This window comes from Mytilus californianus, unplaced genomic scaffold (genome assembly GCF_021869535.1).
Source record: "Mytilus californianus isolate M0D057914Y unplaced genomic scaffold, xbMytCali1.0.p SCAF_7, whole genome shotgun sequence".
NCBI classification, from domain to species: domain Eukaryota; kingdom Metazoa; phylum Mollusca; class Bivalvia; order Mytilida; family Mytilidae; genus Mytilus; species Mytilus californianus.
Window position 1 is genome coordinate 45,776,134 of NW_026262723.1, and position 8,356 is coordinate 45,784,489.

Genomic DNA, 8,356 nt, shown 5'->3' on the forward strand with positions numbered 1-8,356 from the left:
TGCATTTGAGCTTACAATTTTTTCCTAGATTTTTTTTATACATTTACAATTTCTCTGGAGCTGTTATAAATAAAAGACATAGTGCTTTGAAAGAACAAAAAGAAGGTGTGATGAGAGGCGTTATTTGGCCCCTGAAATTGCAAAAATAGAAAAGTTATTCTAGCCGTTCAGCAAAGTTAATTATATTAATAAATTTACAAAGTGAGATAGAATCTGAAATGAATAGAACAGAAATGTAGTTGTAATATCTCTTAAAAATATCCGACATTGAGATAATGAATATTTTTCGATTTCTACTGGGAAAATGGCTATTAAACTTTCAGACAGGTAAGACTATATACCAGAAAAGGTACATGTGAAAATTCTGGTAGCAACGATTGGTTTTTCAATGTGTTTTGACATTTATTATCGCTGTTGTGTGACAGATTTGATCGATTTACTCGGAGCTCCACCATTCTAAGGAAAACGTTTGGATGCATATATCGTTATTATTATTTGATTGGTTCATATTTACATATAGAACGTTTTCCTTACCAAATCTTGAAGCAGAAACGTTATATTGTAACAATTGAGTTCATCAAACTTTCCGTCTAGCAACTTGTTATTTTTTCGAATGTCGGAGCCCCGCTTGACAGTCTCCCGAATGACCAAAAAATTAAAAATCCGTACAGTTCCGTTCCCACACTATGATAATGAAAAATCAGAAGCATTTAAAACATTTATATATTTGTTTTTATTCAAAATTATGAACCACAAAATAATTCACATGATATGTATTATATAATTGCGATAAGATAAAATTTTCTGAAAAAATGATCTTTGAAATTTTCGAACACTTTATTTTCAGTAAGACAAAATGGCTCTTCCAAATTCACTTTCAAGTCCCAGTAACTGATTTGAAAGATAATAATGAATATTATCATATACCCGTATTGAAATATGAAAGTGTTTAAAATTATTTCTGTTATTAAACGTCTGCAAAATGATAGCAAAAAGCAACTGCGTAAAACACAATTCATCATTATGCTAATGCAGATATACATAGGAAGAGCAATTAATAAAAGATATACATAAAGACCAACAACAAAAAGACAATATAAAAACTTTCAACAAAAAACTTCACTTTACATTACTTAAACACAAAACTAACATTACATTCGCACATGCTTTTAACGGGGAATGTCAGAAATTGTTCACTAAATGATTGCTAGGGTACGATATTGTTATCATACTCATAGCACCCCAACCAATGTAATAAATCCAGATTTAAACGTGGACTTCCTATTTTAGTCCCAAGATCCTCATTCGTCTCAATATATTGGAATCAAGGGATGATGCCTAGAATTACAAGGAAAAGGTTATATTCAAACCATATAAAGTTTTATTACATATTCAGGGACATATTTTAGTTGGTATATCTACCCCAGAAATAGTTTACCTTAACTTTATTTGGCAAAATTTTTCGGAATTTTGGGTCTTTAAAAGTCTTCAACTTGATACTTTATTTGGCAATATTGAAATTTTTTGATTTAAGCGTAATTGATGAGTCTTTTGTAGACGACACGTGCGTCTTGTGTACAAAATTTTAATCCTGGTATCTATAATGAGTTTATTTATAAACAACATTATACCTCAGACAATATACGTGGAATTTACTTGTTTGAAGCTGAGACACAGGAGGAACTGCGAGGAGTTCTACCTCTATACTGAAATCAATTAAAAAAATATTTAAAATTATATAAAAGATTTTTTGTTAAAAAAATATTGTACCGTAATTTCCTCTCGTGGGACCTCTGATCAGGTAATAAGAAATTGACTATTTAAAGGAAAAGAAAGAGAAAATGAACTTTGATAACAAACTGACATTATGTAAAAAACAAATTATGTAAATGAACAATTTGAAGACTTACAATTTCTTCCTAGAAAGAGTTATAGATATCGACAAAACAATCTCACCAAAATGTTTGTCACGACACGTCCTTACTAGAAATTTTTTGTCGAAATGGTACGCGTCATTTTATTGCAAAGTCAATGTCCCTGTTATGGTCGAATCAACAAATTACTTTGCAGCTATCATGTTGTAAATGTTTTTTATCTCAATCATCAACCACAGTCTACCACTACACTCTCTCCCCCCCCCCTTTTTTCAACTGATTTTTTTTTTAGTTATCCCATTTCTATGAAAAGAAAATCGCTTTTAGTCCCGTACACTTTAATGCTAATCCTTCTTATGTACAAATTTCTTTCGTAAATAGAAATCCATCCCTGCAAAAATCTGCTCCAATTCATGTATTTTCTGAAATTAATCGATAAACGTTTTGTTAAAATACCATAACAACAGCATTATTTTTGTGTGCATGCAATGAATGAAGACTCGTGATCAGCGATTAGACAATAGTTTACCTGTAAAATGAATCAAGAAAATATATTCCCGTTAGACACGTGCGGTCCGCTTGATTGAGAAATTAAAATCAATGACGTAGAAATCGCTCCCAAGTTCGTAAATATTACTGAAATCCTACAATCAAATTTCTAAACATGCATTAAAATACAAATCTGTGCTCCTGTAAACATGTGTACGTAAAATGCATGCATGATCCGACATCAATGACCTGTACAAAATAAAACCAATAGTTATCGTGTTTCTCTGATCAATACACATGTGCTCTGTTCAACGGTCTCCCCTGAAAAGATATATATATTTGAGCGATACGTGACTTCATAAACACCACCGCGCGTGCGGACCTAAATTTAGAATAAAAAATTCCAAATCCAAATAAAGAAAGTGAAACTTCCACGTCAAATTGTTTCTCAGTTTTCCTACAAGCTCAACTAAAATGCACACACAACAAATAAAAAAAAAACAACATGAAGTTAAAAAAGAAAAAAGAGAACATTTATAAAATGAAGATGTAAGGATTTTTATTCATTGGGAAACCCTGGCCGTCCGTTTGGCTGTCCGGGATGTACAAATACGCAGCCACGTTCGCTCAGAATATTAACGTTAAGTCCGATGCCTCGCATAGAGAGAGTGCTGTGCAAACTTCCAATCAATCAATCAATCAATCAATCAATCAATCAACCAACCAACCAATCAATCAATCAATCAATCTGTTTAATACGGGGTCCAAGATCTCATTTGTTTCTTTTTCGCTTGTTCCAAGAGACCCTATCCCATGTGTTTAATTACTATATCAGTCAACCAACCAACCAACCAACCAACCAATTAATCAATCAATCAATCAATCATGTTTCGGAGGGGAAAGACCGTTAACAATTGTTTTTAAAACAATTGATTTATATTTTTATGAAGCCACGGATCGTTGACAGTTCATTCTTTTGGCAATTTTTTTCGTAGCTAGCACAAAGTTGGAAGAAGAGGATCAAGCTTATCAACTTGTATTATTTGTAGACAGATTTTAGTAGAAGAGAGGCAAAAGATACCAGAGAGACATTCAAACTCATAAGTCGAAAATAAACTGACAACGCCATGGCTAAAAAAGAAAAGTCAAACAGACAAACAATAGTACACAAAACATAACATAGAAAACTAAAGACTAAGCAACACGAACCCCACAAAAAACTGGGGTTGATCTCAGGTGCTCCGGAAGGGTAAGCATATCCTGCTCCACATGTGGCATCCGTCGTGTTGTTCATGTTAGTACAAACCCTGTAATAAGTCTAATTCGGTTGGTCACATTCGTAAAAAGGGGACGGGACATTAGAAACATATCCGCTATCATCTGTGAAACGGATATTCCATAACGGTCAACCAACTCGTGATGGTGTCCGTAACATTTACGAAGGGATGATTTCAACTTCACCATTTGGAACTCTTTGTTTAATAGCTTCCATGTAAGCAGCAACCCTTTATCAAAGAAATCATGATAGGAAATACAAGCCCGGGAATATCGTATCAATTGGAAAATATATACTCCGTATGCAGGCGCTGCTGGAATGTTCCCAATTGGGAAGCTGAAATCATCTCTTTTGTCGTAAAGTTTTGTTTTCAACCGACCCTCATTGTCAATTTCTAGCTGTAAGTCAAGATATGAGGCAGATTTAACTGTATCTGTTGTTTCTTTTATCTCAAGATCGATAGGATAGATGCGTTCAACATAGTCACCAAATTTTGAATTATTTAGTGAGAGAACATCATCTATATAGCGGAAAGTAAAGTTAAAGGATACAGCTAACTTCTTTTCTTTCTTCTTAAGAAGTTTCTGTATGAAGTCAGACTCATATGAATAAATGAAAAGAAGAGGGTCACAGTAGGTTCCCATTGGAATGCCTATTGTTTGTTGAAAAACACGTCCTCCAAACGTAACAAATATGTTGTCAATCAAGAAATCAAGCATCTTGATGTCAGTTTCAGAGAATTTTTTGTATGAACCAGAGTGATTTTTTACAAAGTAGGATTTATCCTCCCTAAGACAAGATACTTGTATCTACGTTGGTCATTCTTTTTCATGAAACAAAGCAACACCAACTCTTTCAATTTGTATTAAGTTTGGAATGGGGAATACTTGTGTGCAGTGTAGAAAAGTCAAATGTTTTAATACTATTGCAAGATGAAAGAGTATGTACTCTAAAAGATCTTTGGAATTTTTAAGTATCCACATCTGATTCACGCCACCTCTAGAATAGGTAGTTTCACAATAACTTTGAAGCCCGGCTTTGATTGCTGATAAAATTGATGTTTATAATTAGAAAGAGGTTTAGTGGAGTACTTGGAAGACCCAGCAATATACCGTTGTTTGTAAGGACACTTTAGTTTAGGTATCCAATACAGTGATGGAAGATCCAGTTCTTCACTTTTGGTTGAAATTCCTTGATCAGCCTATATTCCTATTTGATTATGGACATTTCTAGGTCTTCATTAATATTTCAGTAACATATTTGTCATTTTTCAACGAATTTAACGGAGACCACTGGAAAATAACATTTGAGACTTCGTCCGACATTTTCCCGATAATTTTAGCAGATGAAGTTAGGGAGAGGGTTTATGGCATTGGTTTCAAGAACCAATTTAAAATTTCGAAAATTCTAAAAACCAAAAAAATAAATGTCACAAGAAAACAAAATTACCGATTCAAATTATTACTTTTATTAATAACGCAGACCGTGTTAATTTGTAAACGATTATTGCTGTTGATCAAAAAGTAATCCGGCAAGAAGGCGTGGTTTACAGGTCAGTTGAGGTCATTTACGTATAAAGCTTATGTATAGAATCAAAGCTTATTGCAGTATAAATTATTGTTCAATCTGCAGGGATCTTTAAAAAAGTCCATTAAAATGTAAACGACATGGACATAAGGATGTAGTCATTTCAGGTTTCGGAATTTTTTTCAAATGTTCGGACTCCTTGGTATTTTTCCTACGATACAAGGTAAAATATTTGGCCCCATATCAATCACTTTTCTTTTCATAGAAGACTTCAATATGTCATAAAAGGTCATTATTAAAAAAATTCAAGCAGATTATAGATTTCCTTTCTTACGTTTTGAGACCCAAATAATGCTCTTCTGATTTATAGTATCAATTTTAAATTCCAGATTTTTTTAATTTCACCTGACATCCTTAAAGAGTAGTGGTCCTATATAAAAATAACGAGATGTGATTACCAATGAAAAGTTTTAGGTTGCACTTTGTAAATACAGCTGTTTCACAAACCACGCTACATCAGACTGGTAACTTCATACATACAACTTTTGTAAATATGGCCTTGTTTAAACACTTCTAGTTCATATATTAGCTTAATTATGTTAGCTATATGGTTAGAGATGATATTGTTGTGACAAGATTTCTAAACTGACCATTTGAGGCAGAAATTGTGAACTTTTATTGATAAATAGGCATACAGGCTCCGTGTTGAAGGCCGTACTTTGACCTATAATGGTTTACTTTTACAAATTGTGACTTGGGTGGAGAGTTGTCTCATTGGCACTCATACCACATCTTCTTATATCTATATACAGTAAGATGTGGATATGAGATAGAAGCAGGATTGGATACTTTATATAATCTTGAATATTGGAATGATTAACCACTAAACTGTACATTTATAGTATTCTGAAATGCTTTCAATTTGTTATCAGAATAGTTTCAAAGAGGTTCTAGAATGTCATGTCAGATTGATTGATTGATTGTTGGTTGCTTAACGTCCAGTGGCAAATATTTCATGCATGTTTAGGACGAGAACAAGTTAACAATAAATACAATAGGTAGGTCCTGTAATAGAGGCCGTCCGGGATGAAGGTCGGGGAAATTTTGACTGCCACGAGAAAATGAGGGTATATTGGATCAGGACAGAAATTTAGCCTTGCAACAGGCCACCTACGGACCCCTCAAAGAGTTGTTGCAAGGGTTCTTAACGTGCAAAGAGCGTGGCACTCTCTTTACACGAGGCATCGGATTTAACGTCCCCATTCTGACCGGACGTGACTGCGAACTTGTACATCCCGCACAGCCAAACGGACGCCCCACTTTAGCGAGGGTTTTACCGCCGGTCGGAGGAAGACCAATGGTGACCATATTTCTATTTCCCAGTCACCCTTGGGGGCTGTCATGTCAGAAAACATGAACATAGGGTAAGCTGACATAAATTAATGTCTTGTTTTCAAATTCTTTAAACATTGAAACAGCGGTGGGGTATGAAATGTACTGTAAAAGAAGTTAGAGTAATTGAAGTGATTTCTTTAAGGATATGATTCTGATAAATATGTATTGTTGTGAGAGAAAGTGTTTTTCAAGATTTTTCTATTTGAATAAGTGTTAGTATAGGTTGAACTTTGTAAATACAGCTGTTTCACAAACCACTACTCTTTTGGGGAGATATATAATATGCATAGCTGGCATGTCAGTTAACTGCTAGTAGTCTGTTGTTATTTATGTATTATTGTCATTTTGTTTATTTTCTTTGGTTACATCTTCTGACATCAGACTCGGACTTCTCTTGAACTGAATTTTAATGTGCGTATTTTTATGCGTTTACTTTTCTACACTGGCTAGAGGTATAGGGGGAGGGTTGAGATCTCATAAACATGTTTAACCCCGCCGCATTTTTGCGCCTGTCCCAAGTCAGGAGCCTATAGCCTTTGTTAGTCTTGTATTATTTTTAATTTTAGTTTCTTGTGTACAATTTGGAGTTTAGTATGGCGTTCATTATCACTGAACTAGTATATATATTTGTTTAGGGGCCAGCTGAAGGACGCCTCCGGGTGCGGGAATTTCTCGCTGCATTGAAGACCTGTTGGTGGCCTTCTGCTGTTGTCTGTTCTGTGTTGTCTCTTTGACACATTCCCCATTTCCATTCTCAATTTTATAGATATTTTGTTTTGTTTACGTACTGGTTCCCAGATATGATCTCTATGTTTTATCTCATTTGGAATGTTACCACATGGATAGCGGCAAAATTGAATTTTGAGGAAGACCCAAAGTGAAGGGAGGGGTAGTACAGAACTTTAGTAAAAGTTTAAACTTTCAATAGTTCGGGGCATATAAATGTTGAAAATATGCCGCACAGCCCAATGTTTTGACCTCTGAATAAAACAGTAGTGCATATCAACTTCCCATTCTAGGATATAATTTTTTTCGAAACTTCATAGTAAAAGTGGCACAGTTTTAACCGTAGAAGGAGATCCTATGGGAAATTGCATTGTCTATATAAATAGAAGTGCAACCTCTATTAACGTTCCCTTGTTCACTGATTTGTGTCAAGTGTCTTAATTTGTAGTAAATTATGTTGTTCTTTAATGATATTTATTTGGAAGTGCTGCTTTTTATCATTTTTTATGGTCAATATAATCTTTAGTTTTTTTCAAATTTCAATTTTTCTTAATCCTTTAAATCTGTAAGTTTCTTTTGCTTTCGTTTTTAATCTCTGTTTATACATAAACATAATACATTGTTTTCTTTCGTATTTCAATGATTTTCATTCTGTTAACACTGCAAACCAGTAAAAGTCTGAAATAGCCTATATCTGTACTCGACTGTACTGATTTTTACTCGACCAGTCTGAATTGGTCTGAAATTTACTTGATATTACTCGACTGTAGTCTGAACCATACTTAACAGTCTGAACCTGTACTCGACCTTTACTTGACCAGTACTTAACCATTTTATACATGTCTGAACCCTACTCGACATAGTCTGAACCATGCTTGACCTAGTCTTAACCATACTTGACCTAGTCTGAACCATACTCGACCAAGTCTTAACCAACCTAGACCTATTTTTTTGTATCTATCTATTGTATTTAATCAATGTAGGAAATGTTTTTAACAACAGCTATTTCCCGTGGCTAGAAATTTGAACAACAGTTTGAAATCCAAAATGTATTTAATATAGCATTGAA